This window comes from Paroedura picta, chromosome 8, assembly GCF_049243985.1.
Source record: "Paroedura picta isolate Pp20150507F chromosome 8, Ppicta_v3.0, whole genome shotgun sequence".
Lineage (NCBI taxonomy): Eukaryota > Metazoa > Chordata > Lepidosauria > Squamata > Gekkonidae > Paroedura > Paroedura picta.
In genome coordinates, this window is record NC_135376.1 from 5,694,991 (window position 1) to 5,704,819 (window position 9,829).

A 9,829-nucleotide genomic window follows, 5' to 3' on the forward strand; every position below is an offset into this window, starting at 1 on the left:
GCGCGCCTCCCAATTGGCCACTTGGCCCTCCATGTTTTTATCCCGGACAGAGCCCGCCCACTCTCCTCCCACTTAGCCCTTACTCTTTTATTTAATACCATGGAGCAGTTTAAAGATGTGTTTGAATTTATAGACTGCCCTCTCTGCCAGGATAGATTCTTTTGTTGAAATAAATCTTAAAATATTTCCTCTTAACTCTTTCATTTGGATAAATTCTATTCCAGATTACTATAACTGAAAGGGATGTTTCCACCAATGACTACTGGCCTTAGTATTCTCTTCATGAGCCTTCTGGTTAGTTGTAAGCTTGTCCATGAATACTACATGCTATACCTTATCTTCTTATTACTCCATTCCCAGCATATTGGGTGGCCTAATCCTTAGATGATATAAAACATTATCATACTTTTCCCCAAAAATGATGGAGCAATATATCCTAATAAAACAGAGGGCCAATCCCTATATGTGTCACCAACTCAGTTTCAACTGCTACCAAGAGATTCCCTGTATACATATATTTAAGTACTGAGTATATAAAAAGATGCCACAGGAAAAATGAAACAAGTGTTGACAGTCTGTAAGAAAAGAACATTCACTCCAGGAAGGACATCCAGTCTGTGCCCTGGAAAGATATCAAGACTGAGATAAAGAAGCAAGGAATTTTTTATTTGTTTATTTTGTGATCTATATACAGACCTTCTTGGGTGGTTTCATGGGTTTATCAGGAGATCCATCAAGCTTGGATTTATTGTGAGATATCTCTGAGTTACATTTGAGAAAACATTTTGTGATAATGCCACATGATTATAGATTTCGACTATTTCTTATCATCAGATGTATTTAAATTATTTACTATTGTGAAAAGCCCATTGTAGGCAATAAAAAGGATGCTAGGAGGGGGTGGGGGGAAGTAAGAAAGAGAGACGAGTTGGAAGAGTAGGAGAAGCAGAGAGTTCTAAAAAGAGAAAGAAAGGAGAGAGAAGAGAAAGAAAGAGAGAGAGAAGAGAGAGGGAAGTCTTCAAGCAAAGGTTGGAGACACACTTTTCTTGGATGTTTTAGGATGCTTAGGGCTGATCCTGCGTTGAGCAGGGGGTTGGACAAGATGGCCTGTATGGCCCCTTCCAACTCTATGTTTCTATGATTCTAAAAGAGAATGGCAGCAAGAAATATAGGCAGAAGAAAAGAAAGCTAGAAAGAGAGAAAGATAGGTAGAAGAAGAGAAAGAAAGATAGACAGAGAGAAAAGGACAGTGAAACAGAGAGAAGAAAAGAGATAGGGAGACACAGGGAGAGCAAGAAACAAACAGAGAGATGAAGGAAGAGGCAGGAGGCAGCAGGGGTCATGTTTCCTCTCTCCCCCTGGGCATGCCCAAGAGTACCATCGCCTCTGCGCATGGCCTCCACTGCCCTGCCGAGGGCCCTGCAGAGCTGTTGGCGGTGCTGAAGGCAGCGGGAGGGGATGATTCCCTCCTCCATCCCTGCCACCCCAAGAGGAAAAGTGGATCCAGCCAATACCTCAAAAACACCAACAAGGGCTCTGCGGAGGTGGCAGCGGCGCTGGAGATGGCGGGTGCAGGCAACGAGCAACTCCCTCTCTATCCCCCAAAGAGGAATGGCAGCCCCCCTCCCTAGCTGCTCCCCCTCCCCGAAGAGGCTCTAAGCATCCGCTCCCAGCACCCTTGTGAAAGCTCTGCAGAGGTGGCAGTGAAAATGAAGGCGACATGCGGAGGTGACTCCCCCCTCCCTCCTGGCCCACCAAGAGCAATGGTGGCTCCAGCCGCCACCTCCAGCACCCTGCTCTGCACCCAGCACCGTGAGGACGCTGCATCCTCTGCGTTGGCAGCACAATTCTCCACGACTCTGAGGGCCACCAGAGGTGGCAGGGACTTCCAGGAGGTAGCCACTGGGTGAGCCAGGGCAGCTGCCATCACCACTACTGCCTTGGCAGCTCAGGCCACAGCAGAGGGGAGCCCCACCACAGGAGGCAGGCAGGCCCTTCACATAGCCCCTGGCCGTAGCCACCACCACTGCAGGGCCACTGCCACCAACCCGGCAGTGCAGCCCTCTGCGGCAGGAAGCTTCACAGGAGGCAGGAGGCTGGGGCCAGCCATGGCCTCTTTCAGGGGCACTGCCGTCACCCATCATGGGGCCGCTGCCTCCAGTGCTGCCACCTCACCATTTCAGCTGGGGCGGAAAAGGCCAGACAGGCGAGCAGATGTCCTTCAAGCTCCTCGGCCAGTGTGTGTGTAGAATGCTGGCTGGTGGGAACTGGCCCTCTAGGGACCGGCCTAATCCGGGGTCGCCCAGCTTTGCTGGGCAGCCGAATTGACCCATATTCCAGGTCCAGAATTGCCCAGAGAGCCCTGGACTGTCTCCAGCCCATAGGCTGTTTCCTTTTTATTATAATCGCTAATTGTTTAAGATGTGTTTGAATTTCTAGACTGCACTCTCTCCCCGAGTAGATTCTGTTGTTCAGATAAATATTAAAATACTTCCTAGGACTCTTTCATTTAGCTAAATTCAAATCCCGGTTACTATAAATGGGAGGTATGTTTCCACCAATGACTTCTTGGCCGTAGTAGTCTCTTCATGAGCCCTCTGGTTCGTTGTAACCTTGTCCATAAATACTACATGCTATACCTTATCTGATTATTACTCCATTCCCAGTATATTGGGTGGCCTAAGCTAGCTGTTGCCTAGTTTAAAGACTAGATGGAGCAATCATATCAAATTAAACATAGTGACAATCCCTATATGTGTGGATGACTACATCCCCAAATCAGTTTGAACTAGGGTTGGGCACTTTGGTTTCCAAAGTGGCCGTTTGCACCCGAATCAGCCAGCGCCGTGGCATGGGGGGGGAAGGGGATGCGTGGACACTGGCGGGCACAGCTCTGTGCCTGTGTGTGTCCGCTGGCCGCCGGCCGCGCCTCCCTTCCCCCACCCCGTGCTGTGGCGGTAGCTGCAGAAGGCCACTGTGGACCCCGAAACGCCCAACCCTAGCTTAAACTGTATATGTATATTTAAGTACAGAGTATATGTGAATAGTGGGCCCTGCCCTCCAGGTTGGGCCCCTACTCCGCACCTTCAGAAAAACAGTCCCTTGATGTAAAAGCAGATTTCCCAGACCCAAGTTAGATTCAACAAATTTATTGAAGAAGGTTTGTTAAGTACAATGGTTGTCCTAAGTTGTGGAGTGGAAGAAGAGTGCCCCTTAACCGTATCTCTACAGCAGCTTGAAGAAAGGGAACCTGTTCACTGTAAGAGCCACCTCTTCATGGAGTAAAACATAGGGCTCTCATGTGCCTCCCTACTTTTGGTTGACAGTCAAGTTCGTATTCCCAACAACCTGCAAGTCTCCCTCTCCCTCAGTGTCTGCCAGACGTGTTATGACAGTCTCCTCTCTCCCACGCTTTGCCAGCCCAGTTTCCACATTCTCTCATGTTCCCAGCTTCTGCCAGACCTGTTTCCACCATCCTTGTATTTCTCAGCATCTGCCAGACCTGTATCCATAGTCTCCCTCTTTGTCAATCTCCCCCAACTGCTGTTTCTCTCTTCCCCCTCCCATCCTGTAGGGCTGCCACTCAAGATTCCGCACACGTCCTGCCTGCGTTCTTCCCCAGATAAGCTTTCCTGCTTCCCCTTGTTCTCTCTTGTTTCCCCCATCTGTCCTTTCTCCAGCCCTTAGCCTGATGAGGTAGGCTCCTGCTGCCGCATTACTGGCAGAGCAAGTTTGGATTTATCACGAGATTTGTAGGAGCGGGTTTTGTAAGACCATTTTGTAATAATGACACATGATTTATTTCATTTATTTATGTACTTGAATGTATAGACCGGCCTCTCTGCTAGAGTGGACTCTGTTGTTCAAATAAAACTTAATATACTTTCTTTAATTCTTTCATTTGACTAAATTCTATTCTGGTATGCTATAAATATGGACGTATCTAGGGATGGTAGTAGGCAAGGAATAGTGTCTAGGTGCAGGTTGTCATGGACAGACAAGTTGTTGAGAGGTTCCTGGCTGAACTGGATGAGTTCAGATTTTCTGGACTGGATGGTGTGCACCCAAGAGTGCTCAAAGAACTTTCTGGAGAGCTTGTGGAGCCTATCTCCATCATCTTTAGAACCTTCTGGAGGACTGGAGAGTGATAAATAGGAAGTGTGTTTCCACTAACAACTCCTGGGCTTTAGTATCCCCTTCATAAGTCTTGTCGGGTGTAACTTTATTCCATTAAGACTAAATGTGCCTTGTTGTTGTTGTTGGAATAGATTGCCTAAGGATGTAGAGAGCTCCCCCTCACTGTCAGTCTTCAAGCAGCAGCTGGACAGATACTTATCATGGATGCTTTAGGCTTATCTGGCATTAATCTGGGGGTTGGACTGGATGGCCTGGATGGCCCCTTCCCACTCTGTTTGTTTGTTTGTTTCCCACCACTCTCAGCAAGCTGTCTCGTGGCGGGTTACACAATAACCCCCCCCCCTATGCACACACATAAAACACAACGATAATACTCCATTAAAATTATTATATTCCCATTAAAATGATGTCTCTCGGTGGCCAAAACCTATCCCCCCACCCTCACAGCCAAGATGGGCTGCCTCGTAGTGTGCCACAGGGTGATTATGAATCTATTATATGATTCCTGGGCCTTAGTATTCCCTTTGTGAAACTTTTTGTTCGCTGTATCCTTGTCCATTATTAGGACATGCTGTACTTTATTTGCTTATTCATCCATGTCCAGTGTATTGGACAGCTTCCAGGGATCAACCAGCCATTGTCTGGTTAGTTATTACACTTGCATCCCTAGTCATCCCTAGATGTGTAGATGAGTACATCCCCAAATTAGTTTACATAGCTGTATATTTACATTTAAATTTCGAGTGTATAGCAAGTTAGCAATGGAAAAACGATACATCCAGCCCATACTTTGGAGAGTCCAGCCCATTGCAGTCCAGCCCATACTTTGGAGAGATATCAAGACAGAGAAAAAGAAGCAAGGATCACGATCCTGCTGTTGTGTCTCTTGAGTCTACATTTTCGGAGACAGTTCTGGTCACAAAGGTTGTACCTTCCTGGGCCCTTTCAGCTACCCACCCTGGCAAATATGATTCAAGATTTATAAAGATTCTTTGATCAGGGGTGTAATTGCATATAATTAATCCATGTAGTTAATTAAAGTCAGAACTATTTTCAATGATTTTCTTACTAGGCTCAGACAGGAGAGAGAGGGGGGATCAAGAAAGGAAATGGAAGGAAGAGGAAAGCCTATTAAGATTGTGTGCACTGGAGAAGATATGTGCCCAAGAGCAGTCAACGTTCTGTGCGAGAAGTTAGGGGGAAAGGAGGAGCCAATGAAGCTAGACATTCATGCGGTATTTCGAGTTTTCTTTTGAAATCTACAAGGGATGATGTTCCTCATGCCCACGATGAAAAGAGGTTACAAGTGGATGGGAAGGAAGTTATTCTGATGAAAGAAGTGCTACCAATGGTTTTCAAGCTGAGAAAGGATTAGTTTTATAACTAAAGTATTTTTTAAAAAGAATATATTTAAGAATATATTTCAACTTAAAGGCAAGGAGTTAAGAGAAAAGATAAGCAAAAAGCAAAGGTGTTTTTGATGAAATATAAACAGTTGAATGAAAATAGTGGTAGAAGAAGAAGAGTTGGTCCTTATCTGCCACTTTTCTCTACCCAAAGGAGGCTCAAAGCGGCTTACAGTCGCCTTCCCTTTCCTCTCCCCACAACAGACACCCTGTGAGGGAGGGGAGGCTGAGAGAGCCCTGAGATTACTGAAGAAGAAGAAGAAGAAGAAGAAAAAGAAGAAGAAGACGAAGAAGAAGAAGAAGAAGAAGAGTTGGTTCTTCTATGCCGTTTTTCTCTACCTGAAGGAGGCTCAAAGCGGCTTACAGTCGCCTTCGCTTCCCTCTCCCCACAACAGACACCCTGTGAGGGAGGGGAGGCTGAGAGAGCCCTGATATTACTGAAGAAGAAGAAGAGTTGGTTCTTATATGCCACTTTTCTCTACCCGAAGGAGTCTTAAAGTGGCTTACATTCGCCTTCCCTTTCCTCTCCCCACAACAGACACCCTGTGAGGGAGGGGAGGCTGAGAGAGCCCTGATATTACTGAAGAAGAAGAAGAGTTGGTTCTTATATGCCACTTTTCTCTACCCGAAGGAGTCTTAAAGTGGCTTACATTCGCCTTCCCTTTCCTCTCCCCACAACAGACACCCTGTGAGGGAGGGGAGGCTGAGAGAGCCCTGATATTACTGAAGAAGAAGAAGAGTTGGTTCTTATATGCCACTTTTCTCTACCCGAAGGAGTCTTAAAGTGGCTTACATTCGCATTCCCTGTCCTCTCCCCACAACAGACACCCTGTGAGGGAGGGGAGGCTAAGAGAGCCCTGATATTTTAGCTTGGTCAGAACAGCTTTCTTAGTGCTATGGTGAGGAGGAGGAGCAGGGAATCAAACCTGGCTCACCCGATTAGAAGTCGGCATTCCTAACCACTACACCAAGTGGATTTAAACTATCTTAATTATGTCATACAATAAAGATGGAAATATAATAACATGGAATATGAATGGTCTAAATAATCCCAAAAACATTTTTTTGAAAAGTGGGGATTTCCAAATAATTTATTTACAAGAAACACATACAAAGGAACCTGCCAAAAAAAAACCTTAATGAATTGTGCTTATATTTTGTGTCAGCAAATTAATAAGTAAAAAAATAATAATGTTGGCCAGGAAGGCCCACTATAACAAGAAAAGCATTTTCAAATATGTGAGGAGAAAACATAAGATATTTGTTTGTTTGTTTGTTTATTATTTGATTAATACCACGCCACTCTCAAAGCCGTTTAATGGCGGGTTACAGATGCCCAATAAAATCCCATTAAAAGGACACAAAGCCCATGAAGCAATAGACACATTGTTGGGTAAAGGTGGAGAAAAACTGACGGAGGACAGAGAGAAGGCACTATGTCTTCCCAGAAGATATGGGCACATCTTGGTTTGTTAGTAGGCAAGGTGTAGTGTCTGGGTGACAGGTTGACATGGACAGAGAGGTTGTTGAGGGCACCCGGCACACTGGATGAGTTCAAATCCCCTGGGCCTTCCTATGTTGGTTAATCCCTATAGTGTTGCATGTATTTAAAATGTCAACCCGCCCTTCTAAGCATAAGAACCCGTTCAACTTGGTGTTCCTAGTCTTGCAAAACAAGTCTCCTGAGGGAGCCAAAATACAGTGAAAGAGCAGAAGGAAGAGAAAAGCCCACCCTTTCAGAAAACACACTTCCAAGAACACATTAACACACAAGCAAGTGCCAAGAGTTCGTTCAGGGCTCTTCCCTTATGTCCTGGGTTACTTGAGCGCACAGTACATTTTACTCCAGAGTAAACCTGGGGCAAATGCCTATGTGAGCCACCGAATCTGTTACCAGAACTTCACTTACACGTGTCCTGTGAGACATGTATTAAGCCGTGGGGAACTAGCAGAGCGAGAGATCAGTAACTTAGAATTAAAGGATCAAATTCCAGTGTCTATGAGTTAATTGAACCCTTAAGAACTCAAGGCAGACAACGTTCGTAAATTGTAAAAATAATGACAGTCTATTAGAAATAAAATAATAAAAGCAGAAATATATTTAACACACGTATAAAGAAGAATTAGGGTAGGAAAAGAAGGTTCAGTATAATTACCATTCCTGTAGAGCAGGGGTAGTCAAACTGCGGCCCTCCAGATGTCCATGGACTACAATTCCCAGGAGTCCCTGCCAGCATTTGCTGGCAGGGGCTCCTGGGAATTGTACCCCTTGGACATCTGGAGGGCCGCAGTTTGACTACCCCTGCTGTAGAGAGTCAGAAATCAGTGACACGAGCCAGCGTGACAGGAGGTTCCAATGATTTCTGAGTTGGAAAGTACTCAGAGTAGCTGTGTACAGCCATGGTTTATATAGGGTTTTGGGTAGGGGGGCTATGTGATGTGGCCTAGGTGAGCACATGATGGAGTTTTCCATGGGTCATGATGTTGGCAATGTCCTGACCAGGTCCAGAGATGGCCATTGATGGACTTAGACAAAGGCATTAATGGGTCTAAGACAAGGGAGCCGTCATGTCTCAATAGGTCTAGCTGCTGGGTTTGGGGAAGATATTTCCCATGGCAGAGGGGCCAATCAGTAGTCATATGACAAAGAGGTTTGCCTAGGAGCCCATGGGCAAACAGGTTCTAGCCGGTCTACTAGATCAGCAATACAAAGGGGTGGGGGTAGGGGTTAGGAGGAGAGCTATATTGAGTCAGGGAGTATCTGTATCGGGCAGATACCGACATTCTGAACCTGTGGCCAAGAGCAAACTCTTTAAGATGGAATCTGACCTGGCTTGCCAGACTTTCACAGTATTATAGCTTTGATTTAAGCCTAGACTATAGGGGGGTGCCACTGGATGTAGAAGTCAGTATGCTAGTCGGTGAGGCAGGGGTCCAGACGTGCGTTACAGGCAGGATGATGTTTCCCCGAGAGTGCTCAAAGAAATTTCTGGAGAGCTTGCAAAACCCTTGTCCATCAGGCTTGTCTATAGTGATAATTCTATAACTCTGCAAAAAATACCCCTGAAGCATGTGCGTTGATCAACATTAACATTATTAAGAAGTCACATTCCTGATTTTGTATTAGTAATAGTTAAGAACATTTCATAAGATTATTTCACACAGCTGTGGTTATACAATTGTTATCTGAAGAAGAAGAAGAATCATAGAATCATAGACCTGGAAGGGGCCATACAGGCCATCTAGTCCAACCCCCTGCTCAACGCAGGATCAGCCCAAAGCATCCTAAAGCATCCAAGAAATGTGTGCATCCAACCATAGCTTGAAGACTGCCAGTGAAGAAGAAGAAGAAGAAGAGTTGGTTCTTATATGCTGCTTGTCTCTACCCGAAAGAGTGTCAAAGCGGCTGACAGTTGCCTTCCCATTCCTCTCCCCACAGCAGACACCCTGTGAGGTAGGTGAGTCTGAGAAAGCCCTGAGATTACTGAAGAAGAGTTGGTTCTTATATAGCGCTTTTCTCTCCCCGAAGGAGTCTCAAAGCAGCCTACAGTTGCCTTCCCTTTCCTCTCCCCACAACAGACACCCTGTGAGTGAGGTGAAGCTGAGAGAGCCCTGATATTACTGAAGAAGAGTTGGTTCTTATATACTGCTTTTCTCTACCCAAAAGAGTCTCAAAGCGGCTTATGTTTGCCTTCCTTTTCCTCTCCCCACAACAGACACCCTGTGAGGTGGGTGAGGCTGAGAGAGCCCTGATATTCCTGCTCGGTCAGAACAGCTTTATCAGTGCTGTGTTGAGCCCAAGGTCACCCATCTGGTTGCATGTAGGGGAGGAGGGGGGAATTAAACCTGGCTCACCAGATTAGAATTCCACACTCCTAACCACTACACTAAGCATAGAAGGAAACCACCAAACCCTTTTAGACAGCAGCCAGGAATACATCTTTATTTCTGATATGCCCCTTCTAATACTGTGCCTCTCACATCACCGAGATTCACAGCTAAACTAGACATTTTTAATTCAATTTTTAAAATCTTCTGATTCTCTTTTTGTACATATCAAAGATTCCTGCTTTAGTTTTCTTTCTCATGTGAATGCACAGCCAACACTGGTCAGACTACTCATTCCCAGCACAATGGCCTCCCCTGTCATGCATTTAATAAAAAACAATTGAATAATAACATCTATAAGGATCACAGTAGATGCAAGGCTTGCTTGTGAATATACTCACTATAAAGCTTGTACTGTGATTCTGTTCTGAGACACATCTAGTTCTTCCAGTTCTAAC